The 25001-nt window shown below is 38.6% G+C and overlaps 1 protein-coding gene and 1 pseudogene across 2 annotated transcripts in view; both read left to right on the plus strand.

The window, feature by feature from the left end:
- Positions 1-25001, plus strand: part of HS6ST3 (heparan sulfate 6-O-sulfotransferase 3) — a 746570-nt gene that overhangs the window by 48282 nt on the left and 673287 nt on the right. The gene's annotated exons all lie outside the window — the stretch shown is intronic.
- LOC103879417 lies at positions 1467-4812 on the plus strand (annotated as a pseudogene). Its single transcript, XR_640020.4, has one exon. The product of XR_640020.4 is annotated as a ribose-phosphate pyrophosphokinase 2 pseudogene (transcript).

Here is a 25001-nt window from a genome sequence, read left to right on the forward strand (position 1 = left end):
ATATCAAAACATATGCAAACAAACACATACCATACGTGGTGCCACAAATGTAAAACATAAAGATGCAGTATTAAATCATAACTGCATGAAATTAACTGTAGTATATATTACTGTAATAATTTTGTAACCACCTTCTATGACTATTGCAATGAGCTCAAGTGTTGTATATGCTTAAAACGCCATGTGACACTAATTCAGTTTACTAGAGAGCTGTTCATCTCTCTGGTAAGTTGCTTATTGCAGTAAAAAGTGATCTCTCTTGGTTCTGGTATATTTTTCATAATATGTAATGCAACACTGTAAATCTTGACTAACACCATGGGACCCAAATGTAATGGCACTAGTGATGCTGGAAGTCGTCCCAAGAAGCAGAGAGATGTCATGACATTACAAGAAAAAGTTTAATTGCTTGATATGTACCATTGACGGAGGTCTGCAGATATGGTTTCCTGCCATTTCAAGATAAATGAATTTTGCTTAAGGACCATTGTAAAAAAAAAAAAAAAAAGAGGGGGAAATCTGTGAAGCCATTGCTGTAGTTACACCAGAAGGTGAGAAAACCTTGTACTTTTTACAAAATCCTTTTTATCTCATACCAAAAATGCAGCTTTTATGTGGTGCAGGATTACTATAAGAAAGGCATACCTACAGACTCTACTATGATTGAAGAAAAATTGAGATCACTATAAGAAAGGCATACCTACAGACTCTACTATGATTGAAGAAAAATTGAGATCACTACAAAACAACTTAAAGAAAAAGGAAAGTGAAGGATCAAAGCTGGAGAATTTACTATCAGCAAAGGATGGTTTAATAATTTTAGAAAGAGATTTGTCTTAAAAAATGTCAACATAACAGGAGAAGCAGCTTTTCCTGACAGGTTCCCAGATGCCAGCAAGAAAATCAACAAGGAGAAAGGGTATCTGCCAGAACAGGTTTTTAATGAAGACAAAAGTGTCCTATTCTGGACAAAAGAATGTCACAAAAGATATGTATTAGGAAGACAAGGGATTTAAGACAGGAAAAGACAGGCTGACTCTACTGTTCTGTGCAAATGCAGTTGGGTTTATGATGAGGACTGAATTTATGAAGCTGCTAAGCTCGAAGTCTTGAAAGGAAAAGTTAACACCAGATGGCAGTCTTTTAGTTGTACAACAAGAATGCCTGGACAATAAGAACTTTATTTTAGGATTGGTTCCAAAGATGCTTTATTCCTAAAGTCAGAAAGTATCTTGCCAGTAAAGGACTTTTATTTTTTCTTTTAAGAAACAGGGTCTTGCTCTGTTACGCTGTTGCCCAGGCTGGAGTGCAGTGGCATGATCATGGCTCACTGCATCCTCAAACTCCTGGGCTCAAGTGATCCTCCCACCTCAGCCTCCCAAGTAGCTGAGACTACAGGTGTGTACCATCATGCCCAGCTAATTTTTGTTAGTTTTTGTAGTAGGTGGTCTTGAACTCCTGGCCTCAAGTGATCCACCTGCCTCAGCCTCTCAAAGTGTTGGGATTAAGATGTGAGCTACCATGCCTGGCCTAGTGACTGTCTTTCAAATTTCTTTTGATATTGGGCAGTGCCCCTGGCTACCCAAAATGCATGAGTTCAACACTGAAGGTTCCATAGTGGTTGACTTGCTCCCATACTCAGTGTCTCTAATTCAGCCTTTAGATCGGGGGTCATAAGGGCCTTTAAGGCTCATTACGCTCAGTACTGTATGGAAAGAATTGTCAACACTATGGAAGAGAACTCTGAGAAAGAGATCATCATGAAAGTCTAGAAAGGTGACATCTTTGAAAATGCCATCGTTACAGAATAAAGTTGTAAATGCCATCAAGCCTGAAATCACTAAATTCCTGCTGAAGAAAACTGTGTCCAGATATGCATGACTTTACCAGATTTATGACAGAGCCAATCAAGGAATCATGAAAATGATTGTGGTCATGGCAAAAACAAAACAAAACAAAACAAAAAAGTGGCCAGAGGAGGTGAATGGTTTCAAGATAGGCGTCATGGAGAAATTCAAGAGCTAATCAAGGGTCAACTATATTTTGAGCCTGAAGAAATGAATATTTTCAATACTTATTTTCATCCATTAGTATACTGAAAGGAAATGAAAGTGACAGCATCAATCAATACAGTCATCAATTTCCATTAAAATTAGAGTTGGAGTAATTAACAAAGCATTCTCTAAAAATATTTGAAGGTAATTATACATTTTTTTCTCACTTATTTTTAGTAGCATTGTCCTTTTGTATTTTTTGGATAGGTCATTCTCCTGGAAAACACTTTTCCCAAAGAACTAACAATTAATTACCTTGCATCCAAGATCCAATATTAGTGAAGTTGAAATAAGACTGGAAAAAGCAGCAGCAGCCTTCCGCGTCGCTGTTGCCTCTGCCACTTCCTCCGCCGCCGTGTGCCCTTCGGAGTCCCGCGCCCCACCATGCCCAACATTGTGCTGTTCAGCGGCAGCTCGCATCAGGACCAGTCCCAGCGCGTGGCCGACTGCCTGGGCCTGGAACTGGGCAAGGTGGTCACCAAGAAGTTCAGCAACCAGGAGACCAGCGTGGAGATTGGTGAAAGTGTGAGAGGGGACGATGTCTACATCATGCAGAGCGCTGTGGGGAAATGAACGACAACCTGATGGAGCTCCTCATCATGATCAATGCCTGCAAGATCGCATCATCATCCAGGGTGACTGCCGTGATCCCGTGTTTCCCATATGCCTGACAAGATAAAAAGGACAAGAGTCGTGCCCCAGTTTCGGCAAAACTTGTGGCCAATATGCTGTCGGTGGCTGGGGCGGATCACATCGTCACCATGGACCTGCATGCCTCTCGGATACGGGGATTCTTTGATATTCCTGTGGATAATTTGTATGCGGAGCCCGCAGTCCTGCAGTGGATTCGGGAAAACATTGCTGAGTGGAAGAACTGTATATCATTGTTTCACGTGATGCAGGGGGAGCCAAAGGGTCACGTCAATCGCAGACGGGTTAAATGTGGAATTTGCTTTGATCCGCAAAGAGAGGAAGAAGGCGAATGAAGTGGACCGGATGGTCCTGGTGGGCGACGTGAAGGACCGCGTGGCCATCCTCGTGGATGACATGGCTGACACATGCGGCACCGTCTGTCATGCCGCGGACAAGCTGCTGTCAGCTGGAGCCACCAAAGTGTATGCTGTCCTTATCCATGGGATCTTGTCTGGACCAGCTATTTCCAGAATAAATAATGCTGCCTTTGAGGCTGTGGTCGTCACAAACACAATTCCGCAAGAGGACAAAATGAAACACTGCACAAAGATTCAGGTCACTGACATTTCCATGATCTTGGCCGAAGCAATCCGAAGGGCACACAATGGGGAATCCGTATCCTACCTGTTCAGCCACGCCCCGCTATAAATCCAGAATGGGAAGTGTCCAGCAAGCCTACTCTGACTTCTGACTTGTTTTTGTTCTCTGGATGTTTAGCTGTAGGTACTCAGCAATGATAGGTTAATCACTGGCAAAAGCATCCGATATTTGTATGTGCTAAGGTTTATTGTTTCCCGTTCTAAAGCTCAAGATCATTTCTTTCCAGTTTTTGGGGAAATGGTGGTGGTTATTTGATCCTTAAGTGAACTGTCTTAAATGAGAAACATTTTTGTCATTTTGACTTTTAACGGGTACATGTGATCTCTTCCTTTGTTCTTTCAGTACTTTGAGGCGACAACTTTCAAGTATATAATTTCATTGTGGAAGTCATAGTTTATATATTTCGAGGTTGCCAAAGGTGACTTCAGATTAAAGCCTTCTGTGTAAATATATATGATAATGCCTATGGACATTTGGGTAAAACCCTGTATAGAATTAATTAGCCTTTTACTTTGGAGTGAACCTTGGAAAATTTATAATTCTCAAACCATGGATTTTGAATTTTTCTTTTTTTTTTTTGGTAACTCAGTTTCAGATAAACCATCTTGGTTATTGTGCTTAATTTGGACCAAATTTTATTTAGCTTAATATGGACACTGACACATTTTGGGGGGTATACATCAGACATATCAGAGCAGTGTAGTTCTGGATCATTTTTAAAATTACCTCTTCTAAAACGTAACTGTCACTTACCTGAAATGCTGCTTCCTAAAATTCCAAAATTATATTGAGCAATCACCAAGGCCTAAAGCCAATTGACTTAAAGGTAATCATTTCAGCTAACATGAAATTTAAAGCCTAAGAATGTATAGAGCTAGTTTTAAAATAATGATCTCAGATTTTTAAAAAGGATATAGGAAACTGCATTGTCATTCTCTGAATTAAGAACTGATGGTTTCTATCATTATTTAGCCCCACCTTTGTATTTTAAAGTCCTTCAGAATACTTTTATGAACCAATGAGACTGGACTTAGCCACACGCATTGGAAATTCAGACCTTGACTATTTGGTTTTTCCAGTTCACAAAGGTGATGAAGACTGTCTTGGAGCAACTTAATCCCAGAAGTTGTACATTTCTTGCTGCTCCTGGCGTGGAAACTTAAGTGAGACCTGTCCAATTCTACTGAATGGGGGTGGACTTGGCATTTATCTGGCCAAAAACAGGAGCCAGAGAAATATGAATATACCAAAGTTGTTTAGCCTCCAACTTAAATTACATTAGTCAACTTATAGATATTCATATGGTCGCTTTTCTTTTTAGATACTACATCAACTAGATTCAGGAATATATCATTTGCAGTGCTTGTATTGGTTTAAAATATAAAATTTTAAGATTCTCTAACATTGTACTAAAAAATTTCAGTAAGATCATTCTGACTGCTTTCAAAAAAAAAAAAAAAAAAAAGACTGAAAAGAATCTGGTACTGAGTCAGTGACTCCTAAGGCAGATGTCTCAACTCTCAACCAAAGTGTAAATGGATGCTATTATATTTAATACCGTATTTTTTTTTTTTTTTTTTTTTTTTTTTAGACAGAGTCTCGCTGTGTGGCCCAGGCTGGAGTGCAGTGGCCCGATCTCGGCTCACTGCAAGCTCCACCTCCCGGGTTCACGCCATTCTCCCGCCTCAGCCTCCGAGTAGCTGGGACTACAGGCGCCCGCCACCACGCCCGGCTAGTTTTTTGTATTTTTAGTAGAGACGGGGTTTCACCATGTTAGCCAGGATGATCTCGATCTCCTGACCTCGTGATCCACCTGCCTCGGCCTCCCAAAGTGCTGGGATTACAGGCTTGAGCCACCGCGCCCGGCCATTCAATACAGTATTAATATAACGTTCACAAGTACATGCATTTTACTTTGTATGATTGGAAGGGAATATATTGTCCTCTAATTTTCCTGTGGCAAAAAGATGTGTGAACTGTGGCTATGGGTAGTTATGATACACGTGAACATCTCTTACCACAGTATTATTATAGAAGTTTAGAAATGTGGTAAACATATATGTCAGAAACAATGGTGTATCATGAAAGTATAATTAGTGCAATTAAATATTTTATCCTTCTTGTGTACTTATAGCCTATTTTGCTTCATAAATCGTTCCACTTATTAAAGTGAACTCATTTTCAGGGATGTATTAGAAAATTAAAAAATGGTAATAATGATATTTCAGTAATGTCTTTAAAAGAGATATTTCAGAGTTAAAGTGCTGATGCTTTCCGAGAGCTTAATTGTATTTAAAAATAAATGAAATTCTGATGACTTACATCTTTTACCTCCCCCAAACTTTCCCCTAATGTAAATGCTATTTCATATAAAACTCATTAAGCAGAACTTGACATCTTTTAAAATCATTCACTATCATAACATACTGTAATCTGCAAATGTTTTTCACTTCATTTGAAGTGTCTCTGTGGATGAACACAGATCCTATTGATAGCAGCCATCAAATGCCTCACTATCATAGTAAAATGAAGCTAATATCACTATGAAATAAGATAATGAGCTCTGAAAATCCACAGAGCTCCCCAAAACTTTTTGACAGATCAAAACAAAAACTTTGAGTAAAAATAGTGACACAGAAATGTCTCTTAACCATTTTGTATTTAGGCTGATTATCTGATATATATTCTTGAAACTACCTTGTCTGTTAAAAAATACATAAACATAATATACTAATATATAAATATAATTTTCTTAAGCAAACATATAAATATATGTTTATATAAATATATAATATATATTTTAAGCAGACAAGGTAGTTTCAAGAAGAACCTTAAGTATTTTTAAGTGGTTTATTGCAAATGATTATAATTGAATTTCTAAATTATTTAAAGTGAGGAGATGTCTAAAAATAATACTATGATTTAAGTACTTTACCATTTACCAAAAAAAAAGATTGTCCTAATTAAAAATGAATTATTTTCCCTTTTTAGACACACTTTAAACAAACCATTTAATTAAGTTCACTCCTGATGGTTTGGGAGCTGGTTACACAGTTTGTAGATAATTCAGGCCCTCTGTTTCTTTCCTTTCTCTGGCTACTGTCTACCTTCTGTTCATATCAGAGCTTAGCAGCATCCTAATGGGGTTGGATGATAGAGGGGGGGCAATGGAAGAAGCAAGTTAGATGAGTCAGTGTTTTTCGTATTAACATTAGAAAAATGTTTTGCCCAAAAGCTGTTAGTTAAAATCAGGCTTTCAATGTACTGTTGATTTTAATTTATGGTATGTGTGTTTCTCATTAACTTGGGGGAAATCCTAAACTTAATTGAAAATAAAGGCAGCATGATATAGTGAAAAGCTTTGGCATCAGACACAGCGGGGTGCAAAATCTACCTCTGCTGTTGCCTAACCATATGGCTTTGGCAAGAGCTATTTCTTCATCAGTTCAAGGAGGATAAAATACCTGTTTGGCAGAGTTATGAGAATTAATCATTTATGTCAAAAATCTAGTATAGAACATATTTGTAATTTTCACCTGAGTGTGTTTTATAGTTTAGTAGAACATAGTTAATATCAGAGGCCAATTCTTTGATTATATTAAGATTAGTAAGTATACTGTAAAAAAGTTATTAGAAAAGTCCACTTGCAAACTTTTGATGCATAAATGTAATACGTCATTACTAACATAATTCTATGAAGCTAGCTTCCCAGCACATAGAATAACACTCACCACTTTTATTCAATGCATAGGAGATTTCCGTCAGAATTAAGAGATAAACCTTAATCCTGAGAGGGTTGAAAGTGGAAATGCTACAGATCCAAGTTCTTTTTCAGGTCGTGTTCACTATCAAATAGTCATGTATAAAAACACCTCATCTCATGTAGTTTATAGAATAGATGCAATCTTGAAATTGCTTATAAATAAAATTCTTTTAAAAAAGAATATTTAAATATATTAGAAAACCCTGATGTTCAAATAAACAGAAACTGGTGATAGATGCTTCCTAATATGTATTTGGATTTATTCAAGATACAGTTATCAATCATGATATAAAGATGATGTCTCTTCTTCTCATTCCTGCCTGACCCTGTTTCCTAGGACTCTCATGTCAGCTTGAAAGAAAAGCAGTTTTATAAATGAATTCATACACAGGTATAATCACTTTGAGAATACATTTCTTGGAAAAATTATTTATTGAGTACTTTATGGTTTCTTTAAAGTTATTTAAAGAAATTCAGAGAACACAGGGGTTAGTACATTTAATAAGGAAACAATTGTATTAGCTAGTGTTGAACTGTCAAATAGAGCTGAATCATGGATCGGGCAGAAGGTGGTATTGACTTGGAGAATTCAGCTGCAAAAGAAGATTGTTATACCATCTATCATCACCAACACAGGAAAGTTTATTGTACTTTCCAGATAAGGAACTGAGATGCAGAAAGATGAAGAAAAGTCAGCAAAGTGATTAAGTATGGTTGAAGGACCTTGTAAAAGTCAAACTTTCATTTTCTCAAATTTCTGTAATTCCACACATTTTAATTGAAAACAGAGCAAACATGTATTTTCATTCTTGATGGTGATCAGCAGAGCACATAATAAAGGATTAGCTTAATTAATCATTGTAGTGAGTATCATTCATAATAAATCCACTTTCATTAATACATTAAGGCTGTGTATCTTTCCTATTTTATCCTGTATTTTTCAGGTTGCCCCAAATCACTCAAATCACAGCTAACTTGCCCTTTGACAAACTTAACTGTCTCTTACAGAGGTTCCCAGGTTTTAGTTGTCACGATAAGAAGTCATAATGAAATTGAAGAGTCACTAACCATCCTTCCACAGTAGGTCCTGCATTAAGTTGTTTTGTTCAATATTGTTTCATTATAACATTGTTGAGAAAAAATAAATTGCTTCCTGGCTGGGGCCACTGTCTTCTGAGAGTTTGCACGTTTGCATGTTCCCCAACCCCTGGCTGCATGGGTTTTCTCCAAGCACTCTGGTTTCCCTCCACAGCTCAAAGCTGTGCCCACTGGGTGAATTGGCATGTCTGCATGGTCCCAATCTGAGTGAGTGTGAGTGTGCCCTGTGATGGGATGAGATGGTGTCCTGTCCAGGGCTGGTTCCTACCTTGCACCCTGAGCTACAGGGAGAGACTCTGGCCATCTGTCATCCTTAACTGGAATAAACAATTTGGAAAATGAATGAATGACTGAGTGAGTATAAATGATTGCAAAACAAAAATTTGTAACATATACAATAATCACACAAATGCATAACAATAAACAATGTGGTATGAAAGCACTCAGCAAGCCTATGATATGTGTTATTGCTTGTTTTTGAACTGTGTGGTGGTAGGAGGTGCTCCAGACAATTTTCAAGTTGCAAGCATTTATTCACTAATTTCATCACCACCACTGTGACTGTTGTCACTCACTGATGACCCAAAAATTGGATAATTATCTTCCTTGTCTGTGTTAATCTTTCCTAAATGTATGTATAGCTCACATTTATTTCAGTGTTTAATATTAGAAGTGTTTTGGTTCTTTCTTTAGAAGTTTGGTGGTGTTTCTGTGACCATAAACATACCATAGCAACTTAACTCTTGTTTATATAGTAACTAGCCTATGGTAAAATTGGTTTTGTTACACATCGTTTTGCTTAAAGTCACAATTTCCAAGAACCTACTGATCATATTGAGGACTTGCTGTTAAGTGTATATTGGACAAAACTATATATTCAATGAGAGATTAAATATATCTTACAGTCAATTAATTCAATGGTGGGAGAGTATATCCTGAACATGGTCAGGCAGAAATACCTGTGAGTAGGGTCTGTGGAGAGAGACAAAAATGGAGACAGAGCAAAAAGGGAGGTGAGATTGTGCTAATATTTAGCTATTTCTGACTTTTGACCTGTAAACTGGAGCTATTTCTTAAGTGAACACTTCAGTCAATTAAGAAAATGCACTTAAAGATTGATGTTTACACAAAGACTATCAAAGAAGTGGAAACAGCAACCTAAAGGTAATGAATTTCAGGAAAGTCGACTTTAGTGATTTAAATATAAGAAAATGACCTGTAAGTGGAAGGACCCATGAAAATTAGATTATTTGTTAAAGCAACAATACTTATAAGGATGGCAAGAGGATGAAGAGAACAGGATGAAACCCAGGTAGCTACACAGAGCTTCACATTGGAAATGTCCAAGAGTAAAGATTAGGAATTAGAGTAAGCATTAAACCAGAAATAAGGCATATCAATGATGGCATGAAAAGACAAAACCAGGAAACATATGGTGACTGCAAGGTGAAATACACTAAGGGACAATATATTCTTTATGTATGAGAGGAAAACAAGACTGTGAAAACACATCCTCTTTATTAGATGCAAAGGAGAAGAGGATGGTTCCACAACAAAAAACAAAATTCAGTTGTCTTTAAAGAAAACTTTTGCCTTCGTAGTAAAATAGTCTCTCATTTAGAAAATGGAATAGGAAACAGTGTGTTTGAAGGACAAGGAAACAAACTAGACTTGGCAGGGAATTGATCAAAGATCATTTAAATAAACAGATCTTGATAACTTTCACATTAGAATGCCAATTATTGATGATTCAGGCTCTCAGGTGCTAAAAATAACACCTTTTTGATGCAGTAGAAAACTATTCTTGGTGATTTTTAGACTACTCTGAACTATTAGTGCCTGCTTCATTATGCTGTATGTCAAAGGACATAACATGAAAGTTTATTTTTTTATTATGAGAGTAGCTCATGATCATTTTTTTCATGCCTTCATTTTTATAGCATTTTTCATTTTTTTTAATAGCCACAATAGTGTGACCTCCCATTTTCCTGTTTTGGGAGAAAATGCTCACCTCATGTTAAAGTGACATGCATTCACAATAAGAATTATAGATCTCTCTCAAGTGAGAAAAGCCAAGTTGTTTGTCCCAAAGCTGCCAATGACTCAGGGCATCAGAGAAGAGTAAACCAAAAGATGAATTCATGATGCACCATCATCTTATTTTTAAAAAGTAAACATTGTATTTGGATCAGTTAAATAAAATGTAATGCATATTTTTAAAAAATTGACACAATCCTCCCCTATAATGGCAGTTTTAAAATGTTATGTCCATGACAGAAATATAAGGTGCAACTTTCTATTTTGCAACCAAAGGATGTGAAGAACCTGGAAAACTTTCATGAAGAACTACAACAGTCATTCATTAGCAGCTGGATAATGCCTGTATTTGGAATTTAATATATATTTTTTCTTAAGATATCTGAAAATGACTCAATTAATTCTATAGAGAATAAAATGTTATTTGAAGATAACTTGTTATCTGAAGACAACTAGCTTTACTAGCAGTGAAATTGCTAGTGGTGGTGGTATGGCTTCTTCGTTCTCGTAGGTTGGTGAGCAGGACAGAGGGTTACAGCTCTTTTATTCCTATCACCTGCAGCTCAGCGAACTAGAGGGTTACAGCTCTTTTGTTTCTGCCACCTGCAGCTCGGCAAACAGGAGTGTTAACAGCTCTTTTGTTCCCGCCTTCTGTCCACAGCTTGGTGAGTTCCAGGTTCTTGTCCCACAACAAGAGGAATAAGGTACGCGGACACTGGAGAGTGAGTGGGGCAGAGAAGAATTTTATTGAGTGACAGAAGGAAAGCTCTCAGTGGCAAGAGGGGACCCTGAAAGCTGGTAGCCCTCTGTGAGGCTGAGTCTGGGCTTTTTATGGGCTTAGAATGGGGGAGTGTGTGCTAATTGGTCCATGGGTGGTCTTGGAAAAAGCACCATTGGTTTGGTGAAGAGGCATCATTCAGAGTGAACCAATCATTAGAGTGGGTAAGCCAGGGATAGAATTTCTCACTCTGGGCGCGGACTCTATCGGGAACTGGAAGCTTGGTTTTCAGGCTTTAGATTTTCCTTGGTTTGAAGGTTAGGTTTCACCAGGGACCTGTCCCTGTCTGCGTAGGAATTTGTCTGTCTCCTTTCACTATCAGTAGAATATTGACAGAATATTTACAGTTTTAAAAAATAAACAGAGATAGATTTCCAGTGAAGGTCTACATTTTACCACAAAGCTTGAGAGGAAGATCTACACCTATTTTTAAAATGATTCTTATATCATTTTTATGACAGTACATCAAGCAGTAATAGCATTGGAAATGAGACTGGATTCCTGTCCCAGTGGGTCCCCTGTGACTTTGAGCAGGATGCCCCAATTTTCTGGTTCTTGTGTTACTCTAGACTAGATGTCCATGAAGGACCCTCTTGGGCACTCTGATTCTATGCTGTATTTTGAATATGAAGAAAGTTTTTGATAAAGGACTTAAGTAAAAGATCTAAATGTACTAAACTATATAAGTATATATAATGTATAACATAATATATAATGTGAATAAACATATATGTCTATATTTTTAAGGGGAACTTGAGTGAGTAAATGTGGACAGCAAATCTATTACTATTTCCTTTTGGCATGTAGGTTGTTTGAAGACTTTTCTAAGAAGATACTTCATAGACAGTTGATATGCTTACCAACAGGAAATTGATGGTGGGACATCCATGTGACAGAATTCTAGCCAGTCCACCAAATAAAGACTACCTGGATACAGGCTGGGCACCGTGGCTCACGCCTGTAATCACGGCACTTTGGGAGGCCAAGGCGGTTGGATCACCTGAGGTCAGGAGTTTGAGATCAGCCTGGCCAACATGGTGAAACCCCGTCCTTACTATAAATACAAAAATTAGCTGGGCGTGGTGACGTGTGTGTGTAATCACAACTACTTGGGAAGCTGAGGCAGGAGAATCATTTGAACCTGGGAGGCAGAGGTTGCAGTGAGCTGAGGTCCCGCCGCTGCACTCCAGCCTGGGCGACAGAGTAAGACTCCATCTCAAAAAAAAAACAAAAAACAAAAAAATTATCTGGATACAAAATACTATAAACAATGCAAGTTCCATTTAAAAAAAATTACACCATGAAGTCTAGATGGATATACACACAGTGTCAACAGTGGTTACCCTTTGGTGGAGAGATTATAGTTGCCTGTTTTATAAATAGAAAAACATCGCTATAGTAATTTCTCAGTGCTGCTGTAACAAAGTGCCACACATTGGGTGGCTTAAAGTAATAGAAATTTATTGTCTCACAGTTCTAGTGTCCTAAACCAAGGTGTCGGCAGGGCCATGCGCCTCTGAAACGTGCAGGAAAGGATCCTTCCTTGCCTCTTCTAGCGTCTGGTGTTGGCCGGTAATCTTGGATGCTCCTTGGTGTTCAGCTGCAGCACCTCAGTCAGCCTCCACCATCCATGGTAGTCTTCCCTCTGCATGTCTGTGTCTCCACATGGCACCCCTCTTCCCTGCATGTCTCTCTCTTCTTTTGAGGATACTTCTCATAGTGGACTAAGGGCCTGCCCTAATTCAGTATAACCTTGTTTTAACTAATGACATCTGTGAAACCACCTTATTTGCAAGTAAGGTTGCATTCCGAGATACTAGGGATTAGGACTTCAACGTATCTTTTTTGGGTGGGGGGACACAGTTCACCCCATAGCAATCCCCATATTCCAGGTTTATCCAATGATCTATGTTGAAAATAATCTGCTCTTGAATACTTTCTTTTCTGTCTCTCAAGATATAAAGTTACATTGACTCTTCCTTTCCCCTGTATCCAGGGAGTCCCACATTATTGAGATTTTCTGGGATACAACATTTCTTAAATATCCCCTTTGCTATTATTGCCATTCCCTAGTTGAGACTGTTTCTAGCTTAGATACTAAAGTGTATTTACAATTGGCCCCTTTCCTCTTTTTTTTTTTTTTTTTTTTGAGACAGAGTCTCGCTCTGTCGCCCAGGCTGGAGTGCAGTGGCGATCTCGGCTCACTGCAAGCTCCGCCCCCCGGGTTCATGCCATTCTCCTGCCTCAGCCTCCGAGTAGCTGGGACTACAGATGCCCGCCACCAAGCCAAGCTAATTTTTTTTATTTTTAGTAGAGACGGGATTTCACCGTGTTAGCCAGGATGGTCTCAATCTCCTGACCTTGTGATCTGCCTGCCTCGGCCTCCCAAAGTGCTGGGATTACAGGCATGAGCCACCGCGCCCAGCTCCTCTTTTTTTTTTTAATAACTTCCTATCAGCAGTCTGTTTTATGTGCTTCTATGTGATTTCCTATGCAATCCATTCTATTTCTGAGGTGCATTTCTAATCTTATTGTTCCCTTTCTCCAAAACCTCCAGTGGCTTCTCTGAATGAAATTTCTAAAGCTTACTTCTTTGGCAGTCAAGGTCATTCATGACTTGACTCTCCTTTTTATTCAGTCTTAGTTCTCACAATTCTCATACACAAATTCTGTGCTCTAATCTAGCCTGACTGCTTATGATTTTCCAAAATTGCTGTACACTTTTCTATATCCTTAGTTTAATGCACGCTGTTCGCATTCATTGAAAGGCCTTCCCCATTTCCCCTCCCTACCTATTAAACTAATTACCACTCTTCAGTAGCACCTGAAATACCATCTCCTCCCAGAGCGTTTACCAGTTCCTTCATTTGGATTCTCTTGCCTTTATTTGAACTCCCGGGTGCACACGTGAGCATATGGACACACACACCTACATCTCCAACCCCTAAATTGTAAAGCCCTTGAAGGCAGCATCTGTGTCTTGTCCATCTTAACATTCCCCACAGTGGCCTAGGATGCTGCCTTGAATCTGTAAGCCCTCATTACAGGCGTTGCGTTGTTACTGATTAGAGCACACAAGAGAGTGATGTAGAGTTCAGAAGCATGGGCTCAATCAACAGGAATCAGAGTGCAGATAACCAAATGCGAGAAATAACTTATTAAATCTGCGCAATGCTGGGGATATTTCCCGGGGGAAGAATTCTGCAGCTGCTGTAGGGAATGATACCTTGGCTTTCCTCTAGGGGTGTCTCTTCCCGCTCTGAGCCAGGGTTCTTTTATTTATCCTGCCCCATTTCATCCCCACTATTTGAAAGGTTAGGTTGTAGCTCCTCTGAAAATGGTTAGAAGATGTGGCCATTGGATCAATTTCCAGGATACATAGTTTATCTGAATCAATCTCATGTTCTGTATGCAAATATCACAAAAGTGAGCAAAGTATTTAACTTGAGAATTTTATATTATCTACCTAAATGTCATTTCTTCTATTAAAACTACCAGTATGAAAAATTACGTTTCAAATTATAGTAAATTACATAGGCTAAACTTTAAAAATGTAATCAGTGATGCCAGCCTTTATTAATGGAAGTATCAGTTGAGGAATTTCCAACCGGAATATATGTACTAAATACACTTGCTAAAATGTCCTTTTCAAAATTTCTTGGAATCAGTATTAGTGTACAGTGCAATTACTATAAGGCCAGATGCTTAGTGGTGAGGGACACAGGCCCTGGGTTTTCATTCCACCCCATCGCTAGCTGATTGGCTTTGCCCAGGTAGTTAGCCATTCCAGACCCACGTTTTCTCAGTTGTAATGTGGGAAAGCTAATACCTACCTCAGAGGTTTGTTATGAGAATAAAATTAGATATTTTATATAAAACACTTAGCACACTATTGGGCACTTAGTGATTTTTCAGTGAAATTAGGTGATTAATATTGTTAATATTAATTATAATATTAATATTAAGTAATATCAGATGATTTGAGATTTAGTGTAAGCATCAGTTTTAGAGTAGCAGACTCATTAGTTTTATTTGCATTCATTGAACTGTTTCAACAGTGCTTTTAAAGGTCAAAGGAGAGATAGGGAATAAGATAATTAATTTATCTTTAATTGGCTGGCACGCTGTATTTAAAGAAAGCTTTTAATTTCAAAAGATAACTGTAATTATAACAGATAGGTAAGTTTTAGGGAAAGTAGAGACTTTTAAAGCCTCCAGATTGTCCCTCAAGTAATGTCAGAACTTAATGGTGAAGTGTTCCTACAATATTTTAATTTTCATCTATTAATGATGGTGATTTCACTATTCAGCTTAGTGTAACATCAGTAAAATGTCAAGGATAATTCTAATATTCTTACTCTGAGTATTAAATAATTTTATGAGTAAAAGAGATCGCCTCTTACAAATCAATAAAAAAGGGTTTAATAGATGAACAGATAAAGATAATGAATAGATGACTCACAAAGGAAAAGTATAAAATAACCATGAGAAATAACCATTCTCTGTAATAAGGGAAGTAAAAATTAACACAATGAAGTATGTATTTTTTTTTCCTTCAAGCCTATTGTAGTAGGAAAACTTTTTAATAAAGAGTCAGGATCTAGTGACATTGATTACTCACCTAGAATACTGCTGGCAGTGAAATTGGTACAATCCTTTTAGAGACAGTTTGGGAATATGAATAAAAAATGACTTAAATATTTATACCTGTAGACCCCCAATTCTGTCTTTGGAAATTAAAGCTAAGAAAATACTACAAATGGAGAACAATATATTTGCAACAAAGTGTTCATCACAATGTTATTTAAAATTATGCAGACTAGATAGAAGCAGTATTAATGCTCACCACTATGGAAATGGTTAAGTTAATCATTCAGTTACATATTGTTCAGTCAATACACATGTATTACAATACATGTAAGACCATGTACCAACTTGAAAAATGCTTATAGTTGTGTTAAGAAATACAATATGACATTACATGTATACCGTAATTAAAGTTTTATAAAAATGTGCATAGGAAAAAACCTTAAAAGCCCAAATAATAGTAGTGATGACCTAAGAGAGGTGGTATCATGATTTTATTTCCTCTTTCTACATTCTTTAAATTTTCTTTGCTATAGTTTTCCAACAAAATTCTAAATAAAATACCAAAAAGTAATGCTTTTCTCATTGAGATTTACTTTTGGGTAAATATATTCTTGCCTTGTGGACAAATTTATCTTGGCCTCTGGGGCAAAAGCTGAATGCTTAAATAGGTATTAATTAGCCCTAGATTCAGCACTAGGGAAGGAGGAAGACATCAGAGGTTAATAATACAAGTTTTGATTGGGGTAATTTATACAATAAAAATTCATGTCCATGCTATTCTGGCGAGTTTTCCTTTAAAAAAGGTTAAGGATTTTTTTTTTCTAAAGGCTAAGAATGGAAAACATTTTAAATAATGAAAACCTGATAATAGAAAAAAATATTTCAGTATATACCAAGTACTTCTAGCTTCCATGGCCAATGACTTAAGCAAGATTCATTTATCTTGATCTGCAATTTATCATACTGTTTTTCTGTCAAAGTACATGAAATTTTGGATTGCATTTAATTTTCCAAAGATGTTTATCTGAGTGAATGGGAAGGACTCATAAACATGTGACATTGTTGGGTAAATAAGTCACAGAGTTATGAAACATTTTTTTTAAGCTCACTGAAGACCTTCTTTTAGCCAAACCCAAAGGCCACTTTTTCAGTGACCTTTGAAAGGGTCAGGCATGTGATTTCTCCCTGCTTGAAACATTCTCTACCTTTAGCTTCAAGGAAGCTACACCCTCATGATTTTCATTCTCTTTCTCTCTTCTCACAATATAGAGTCATCTAACAATCTATAAAATACCTGGCTAATATATATTGAGTTTTACTATGTAGTTGGGACAATTTTAAGCACTTTACAGGTATTAATTCAATGAAGAGTCATAGAAGCCCTTTGAGGAAGACAGGGTCATTATCCCCATTCTATAGTCGAGTAAACTGAGACACAGCGGAGAGGCAGACTCACTCAAGTCCCTTAGTAAATGGCAGACCTGGGACCGGAACCTCAGCTGTCTGATTTCCTAGCACTGGTGCTACACCATGGCATCCTCCTGCTTCTTATAGTACAGACAAGAAGCACTGAGAATGCTGAAATCCCAGATGTGGTTTAGTAAGGGCAGGCATTTCTAGGACAAATCTGGACAATGAAAGGTACGCAGCTGTATGATTAGGTGACATGATAAAAGGATATGTTTTAGAAGACCTAGAAGGCTAACAGAATTGAACACCACTTTTTTTTTTTTTTTTTTTTTTTTTTTTGGAGACGGAGTCTCGCTCTGTCGCCCAGGCTGGAGTGCAGTGGCCGGATCTCAGCTCACTGCAAGCTCCGCCTCCTGGGTTTACGCCATTCTCCTGCCTCAGCCTCCCGAGTAGCTGGGACTATAGGCGCCCGCCACCTCGCCCGGCTAGTTTTTTGTATTTTTTAGTAGAGATGGAGTTTCACCGTGTTAGCCAGGGTGGTCTCGATCTCCTGACCTCGTGATCCGCCCCTCTCGGCCTCCCAAAGTGCTGGGATTACAGGCTTGAGCCACCGCGCCCGGCCCTGAACACCACTTCTTACCATGACATTTCAGAATGGTAGAGCTGCGTTCCTGGTGATGTTCTGAGGTAAGATTCCTGCTGACTTAGGGCAGTGTTGGCCACCATGACCATCAAAGGATGCAGCAGTGTTAGTTTTAAGGATGTGGGCTTCGTGTGGGGAACAGGATTGCTTCATCAGCTCCACTAACTTTGAGACTTTGGGTTTGTTTCTTGACTTCAGGTCCTGAGTTTTGTTTCCTTCTCTGTAAGGATATTACTGCCTCATTTACTACTCATTAAATAACTTGATAAATCATACTGGCCATTCATAGCTCATTCAGTAATTACATGAGAAAATATATTAAGATCTTATAGCACAGTGCCTCGCATAAATGCAGGCAGAGTATAGGATTGACATATTCTTACGGGAATAATGGTGCCTGGCCAGGAACCACATGTCAGTGAGCCGAGGGAGCACCTTCAGGCTTTTCAGTTTTTACCTCAGAAAATTGTTTCAGGTCACTCCAGCACGTGGCAGGGGCTAGCATTTATTATCTGGTAACCTTGGGCAATTACAAACTTCTCTGAACTTCCATTTATTGATCTGTTAAACAGGGATAATGACATTTACCTTGCAGGGCTCTGATGAGCATTAAAGTCAGATAATAAGGTCTTTAATCGCTAACCTACTTTCTTATTACATTAGTATTTGATGCCGTTTAGTAAATGTTGCCATTGGAAAAGCCTTTGGCTCTGGTTTCTCCAATTTTCATGTTTATTGCCATCTTCTTTGGAGCTCAGCTTCTTCTCCCTGTCTTTCAATGGGATAATGAAATTACAGAGATTTTAATTCCCCAAAGTTTAAAAACAAGGAGAGGCTCATCCAAGAAATTATATCCTGGAAAATAAGAAAGCATAAAAAGAATTTTATAAAACAGAATGTCAGCTGGTGGGAAGAGATATTTCTATTGGTTTAGAACAAGGCAAACCTGAGTAGGAATAGACACAACACTGACATTTCAGAAAGCAATGAAGTATTTGCTCAGGGACCTGTGAGATAATTTGTCATTTTGGACTTTTAAAGGAGGAGTCAGGAAAGCAACAGTAAGCAGTTGGCTGACTTGGGAAACTGGTGTGCTCAAGAGAATCTCTTTTGTTTGTTCAATGCAGGTAACTTTCAGTGGATAAGAATTGGAGGGTTATATTTTGTGAAAACACTTATTTCAGGAAGAAAAAATAGTGTTATAGCAATCACCTCTTGAGCTGTTTTTGTGGTTTTACATAATGAATGATTAGTGTGCAAGAGGACTCAAAAAATGACTTAATATAAGCGTTATTTCGAATGCAGATTCTATATAAACCTTACTAGACAGATGGATTAGCTCAACGAAGTGGGTATCTTTGGAGACGCACTATGAGCTAGGACACAGGGAGGAATGCAAGACAGCCCCTTCCTTCAAGGAACAATGAAGACAGAAACAGAAATGCAGTGGGGCGGGACTGTACACCGTGGGTGCCAGGATGGCGTATGCTGCATTACTGGTGTACACAAAGTGATTTGGGAACATCGAGGAGGAAATGAATTTTCTTAGGAAGATGAGAGAAAGCCTCACAAAGTATGTGACACTTGAGTGGACATCTGAAGGTTAAGAGCCATGTAAAGGAAGGACACCATTGTATACGGGTATCAAGGCTATGGGCCATTTCCGGGGGAGAACTGTGGTGTGGTTAGATGGGTCGCCAGGCTGTGCAGGAGGAGCGCTAAGAGATGAGGTGAGGCTGTAGAGGGAGATGCGGAAAGGAGGTCAAAATGACTGGTGGTTTCTGCTGGGAGATGGCATGGATCTAAATTGGGAGCAAAAGGAAGTAGGTTTGAGGGAAGAAAAGCTAATTTGAAGTAGAGCCTCCCAAGGTATATTGGAGAGAGAGAGTAGAGGGAACAGCAAGAAAAAGGTGGAGAGTAGAGGGAACAACAAAGACCAAAGAAGGAACCTGCAAATAAGACTGAGAGATATCCTTGCCAACATCGTGAAACCCTGTCTTTACTAAAATATGAAAATTAGCCAGGTGTGGTGGTGCATGCCTGTAGTCCCAGCTACTCCGGAGGCTGAGGCAGGGGAATCGTTTGAACCTGGGAGGCGGAGATTGTGGTGAGCCGTGATCGCACCATTGCACTCCAGCCTGGGAGACAGAGCGACACTCTGTCTCAAATAAATAAATAAATAAATAAATAAATAAATAAATAAATAGAGAAGAACAGAGCCTTGGAAAACAGTGAGAGGTGTAGTAAGACAGCCGGGAAAGTTTAGTATTAGTGAGTCCCAGGGACAGTGTTGGGCCAGGGGGGAGACAACATTAACACAAGCTAGGGAGAGACCAAGTAGAAGGAGAACTGAGAGCCCAGGAACCAGGAGGTCGCTGGTGACATTCCTGAGAGTGATTCCGGAGTGGGGAGAGCAACAGCCAGGGTCCTTTGGGCTGATGAGTGAGCAGGGGGTCTGGGGGCAAGGACACATAGGCAGAAACTGTCACTTAGTGAATTCTTTCAGCAACGAACAGAAGAGAAAGAAGGAAAGAGTTTAAGGAAGGGGTTGTGTGTATGTACATGTGATACAGGAGACCCCCTGAATATGTCTGTGTGCTGAGAGCAAAGCCAGGAAGGAGGGAGCAGTTGGGGGTACAGACAGAGGGGAAGGAGTATCCCGAGGAAGTGACAGCGGCTAGCTGGGATAAAGAGCAGGAATAGGAGGGTAGTTCCTCAAGAAGCAGGACACGTTTCCCTCCAAGACAGGAAGGAAAGACACAGGGATCAATGAAGGTGAAAAGGAGGAGAGTGAATCGCAGTGCACTCTGGTTTTCAATCTCTTGCCTGAGGGAGCAGTAGTAAATAAAAATAGCATTCATTTTATTTTATTCTTTTTTTCCTTGGAGTTATTTAGTCTTGTTCGCTTTTTAAAAGAAATAAAGATACTGTGCTAGTAAACCATTGCAGGTTTGCAGAAACAAATCGTTATCCATAGCTGTCACACTTGCCAATCTGGAAATGGTTTTCTTAAGGGAGAGAATTCCGGGTCACATCTTTCCAATGTGTTTCTCATATAATCGATATCTAGACTGAGATCAGAACTGGGGAAGTACTTGAAAGGACTGACTGGTGTTTGTGTCCTACTGGTTATATTGTAATTTGTAATAATAATTTCAGCAGTCATTGACTAAATGTATTACACAAAGCAAAAATGAAATAATATCTTGGTAAGAAAAAAAAGCTGCAGATATTAATATCTAATGTTCACTGTATGAGGTCAAACCATTTGACCGATTTTGAGCTACAAAAAGAGCAGTTTCATGGAGTTCAATCTGATAATAAGGCTAAAAACATGGGAGTTTCTGAGCAAGCATATCCTTCCAGTGAACACTAATGAGGGGCAGTGTCCGCAGTGGGTAGGAGCCAGAACTGTGGCACCAGAGAGGGCTGAGAACATGTCTCTGCTTGATCTCTTATTAGCTACATGACTTTGGATGTGTGACTTCATCTTGCTGAGCCCCAGTTCTCTCATTTGTAAAATGCAGTAACGGTAGAATCTATTTCATAATATTTTTATGAAGATGAAATGAGATAATTTGTGTTGTTCTTAGCAACATGCTTGGCACGTAGTAAGCACTCAATAGCTAATAAAGTGAATAATAGCAATAATAACTTAAAATCCATATAGCTATGTGAGGTTTTCATAGGAGCGTCTTGTTTTTAATAGACAACATTGTATGTAAGGAAAATGCTGAAAATGGTAGAGATTAATATACACTAAATCTGGTTATGTTTATAGCTTTCTAAAGTCTTTCTGAACAGGTCGACTTAATATGGTTTCCCTGAGCACCTAGAAATCATTATGCTGTTCTGATGAGTGTGTGGCTGAATACTTTGTTTATAATTAGTTATGTTCTAGAAGCTCTTTGAATTGAGTGAAGGGTTGAAACAACTCTGTGGGTTGTTTAAAGGTCAGTTTTATTCATTGTGCTATGGTGAGGAGTTTTATTCATTGTGCTATGGTGAGGAGTTTTATTCATTGTGCTATAGTGAGGGTTATTTCCTTTAGGTGAAGAGATCCAAGCTATCCCATTCTTATATTCCTGACCATGGATGCTACGTACCATGTAGGAGTGTCTAGAGAGGTAGTGATTGATTTTAAGAAGAGTTGGATGATGCTGCCAAGTTCCTCTCTCGTGACCCTGAGTTCATTTAACTTCCATTTAGTCTAGTTTACCTATTAGAAAGCAAGAATAACAACAGCCTCCCTTATAGCTTGGGGCTATTCTGAAGACAAATGAGGGAAAATGTGGTGTTTAAGCATTTATTTAGTCAACACACTTTTACTTATTTTCTGCCGTCAGAGGGCGTACAATCTGATGGGGCAGATGGATGCACAGGTACACTACAGGAAGGTAAACGCAGTGCAAGACGCTTGCAGGCATGCAATAGAACCCACAGAGCTGGGATGGCCCTGGGGGCTTCTCACACAGGGAGGTGGTACTTGAGGCTGGTACAGGCTCAAAATTTGAAGAGGTAATTCCTGTATGCTATAATTTAGAGCTATAATACGAAATCCTGGTTTGGCTCTGTACTTCCTTTATGTTGAATTCCTTAATTCCTTGAGTTTAATTTTATAAATACATATTTGCCAAATAGCATTTCTAGGCATTGACACAAGGTTTACCTCTTTTAAAAAAAGTTGTCAAGTGCCTATTATATGCTTAGCATTGTGCTAGGTTCTGCTTGAAATATGGCAAGAAATAATAAATAACTTTTGTGCTTGTTATGACCTAGTTGAGGATTCTAATGCATTAAGGCAGAATGAGATAAGTACACTAACAGAGATATAGGACCTTATAGAGGCCCAGTTAAAGAAATGTCTGTAACATATTGGAAGTTTCATAGGAGAGATAGTAGGATCTTATCTGGATCTTGACAAGTGAATGGGATGTGGAAGTGAAATGCGTAGTGTCAGCGAAGGCGAGAAACATGAAATTGCATAGATTATTTGAGTAGTTGGATGGCTAGAGGGCAGAGTTTGTGAAGAGATGCAGTGAGAAATAGGTTGGAAAATGAGATGGGACTATATTCTCCACTAAGATACCTAACATGGAGTTCTTGTTTCTCTTGGGAATGGAAGATCTAGGAACATGTTTTACTACTCTTTAGGTAAAATAATAATACTAAACTCAATAATCAGGCCCTCTCAGTGTGCAGATGAGCGATGTTTAGTTCAAAATTAGTGAAGAAAGCCTATTCTGAAATCTTCCCTTCCCACACAAAACTCAGAGAAATATTTAAAAGGAATGATTATAAAACCAACAAATTCATATCTGTGCTAAAAGAAGAAAGCAAATTGGTTAAGCACAAGCACATAAGACCACAAGCAAAATTTCTCTCACATAAAATAGGAATTTAGTAAGGAATTACAAAGACCTGAGGAAGGCTTCCATCATGAAAGAGATCAACATTAGTTATTACACAAGGATTTGCTCCCAAGGAAATAGAATAATATGAAAAAAGACTTCAAAATGAAAGTATTTCATATCTTTAGGGTGATAAATGTCTTCACATTTATAAACAAAAACAAATGTTTACAAAATAAGAGTAGACATGGCCGGGCGCGGTGGCTCAAGCCTGTAATCCCAGCACTTTGGGAGGCCGAGACGGGCGGATCACGAGGTCAGGAGATCGAGACCATCCTGGCTAACACGGTGAAACCCCGTCTCTACTAAAATATACAAAAAACTAGCCGGGCGCGGTGGCGGGCGCCTGTAGTCCCAGCTACTCGGGAGGCTGAGGCAGGAGAATGGCGTGAACCCGGGAGGCGGAGCTTGCAGTGAGCTGAGATCCGGCCACTGCACTCCAGCCTGGGGGGCAGAGCGAGCCTCGTTCTCAAAAAAAAAAAAAAAAAAAAAAAATAAGAGTAGACATTTATGAAGAACCTACTTAAAGATCCTGGCTAACATGGTGAAACCCTGTCTCTACTAAAAAATACAAAAACTTAGCCAGGCATGGTGGCAGGCGCCTGTAGTCCCAGCTATTCGGGAGGCTGAGGCAGGAGAATGGTGTGAGCCCGGGAGGCAGAGCTTGCAGTGAGCCGAGATCGCGTCACTGCACTCCAGCCTGGACGACAGAGCAAGACTACGTCTCAAAAAAAAAAAAATCTTACAAATAAAAAATAAAATTATAAAAATGAAAAACATAGCTAATAGGCTGAATCACAGCCTGAGAACAGCTTAATAGTACATCAGTGATTTGGGAGATCAAGGAATTTTCCCAGAATATAGCACAGAAATAAAGATATAAAAATGTATTTAAAAAAATTTAGGTGACGTGGTAGACAGATTCATAAGCTCCAACATCCGTCTAATGAATGAGATGAAAGAGCAGGTGAAAAGAGAGAAAGGAGAGTAATGGGTGTGTAGAAGAAAGAGTTGAATATGTGAGACACTTGGAATACTTGTCAAATGTCTAGATATCGAGTGTGAAAACGGGAGCTGAAGAGGATCCAGAGAGACTAAATAGATAGGTGATGGTGCCACTGAATACGGGAAGAAAAAGAAATTTGTGGACAAAGCATTTATTTGTTTTGGAACCTTTGGGTTTGGAGGTGCTGGAGAAATATCCCTGTGGACATTTTTATCCGGTACTAGAAACTTTAAGTCTGGAAGCTCAGAAGGCAGGTAGGGAAGAGAAAACACAGAGGCGATACTTGAGGGTTATCAAGGGTATGATAGAATGGAAAATGTGATAAAACGTGGTGTGAAGAATTCTATTTGATATACAATTGTTGTACTATGTGGTTTAACTTTATTAAATCAAAGTCGTCTGTGATACAATGAGGTCTGCCCCATGAAAAATTTATCACAGTTAAGATGAAAGGCAATACATTTTATCTTATCTGGCAGTTCTTTTTTATGTTTTGTGTTTGGATTCTGTAGTTTGGTTTATATTTGATATGTTAATTAACTGTTGTGTTTGGTTATTATGAATGTTTTTCCTTGTTAACAGTAATGTGGTTTAGTTTTTTTGTTGTTGTTGTTCTACCATCCCCTTCCCAAAATAAATGACTAAATTATGATGGCTACTAAATGATACACATAAGAGGTTCCCCCAAACAATCTGATAACAACAAATATAACATTTTAGGACCTGACTCCAAACTTCAAACGAGGGGTGGAATGATCAAGCTGTGAATTCTTAAGAAAAGAGGGAAGTTTCTGATTTTTAAAGAGTTGTTCTTTTGTATGTGGAGTAACATGCTGCTTTTACGGGGCAGTGGGTATGTAAGTGCAATATTTTTTTCTGTGTTGTTTCAATGCATTCAGGTGTTTAAGTCTGAGATAC

The sequence above is a fragment of the Papio anubis genome, chromosome 15 (genome assembly GCF_008728515.1).
Source record: "Papio anubis isolate 15944 chromosome 15, Panubis1.0, whole genome shotgun sequence".
NCBI lineage: Eukaryota > Metazoa > Chordata > Mammalia > Primates > Cercopithecidae > Papio > Papio anubis.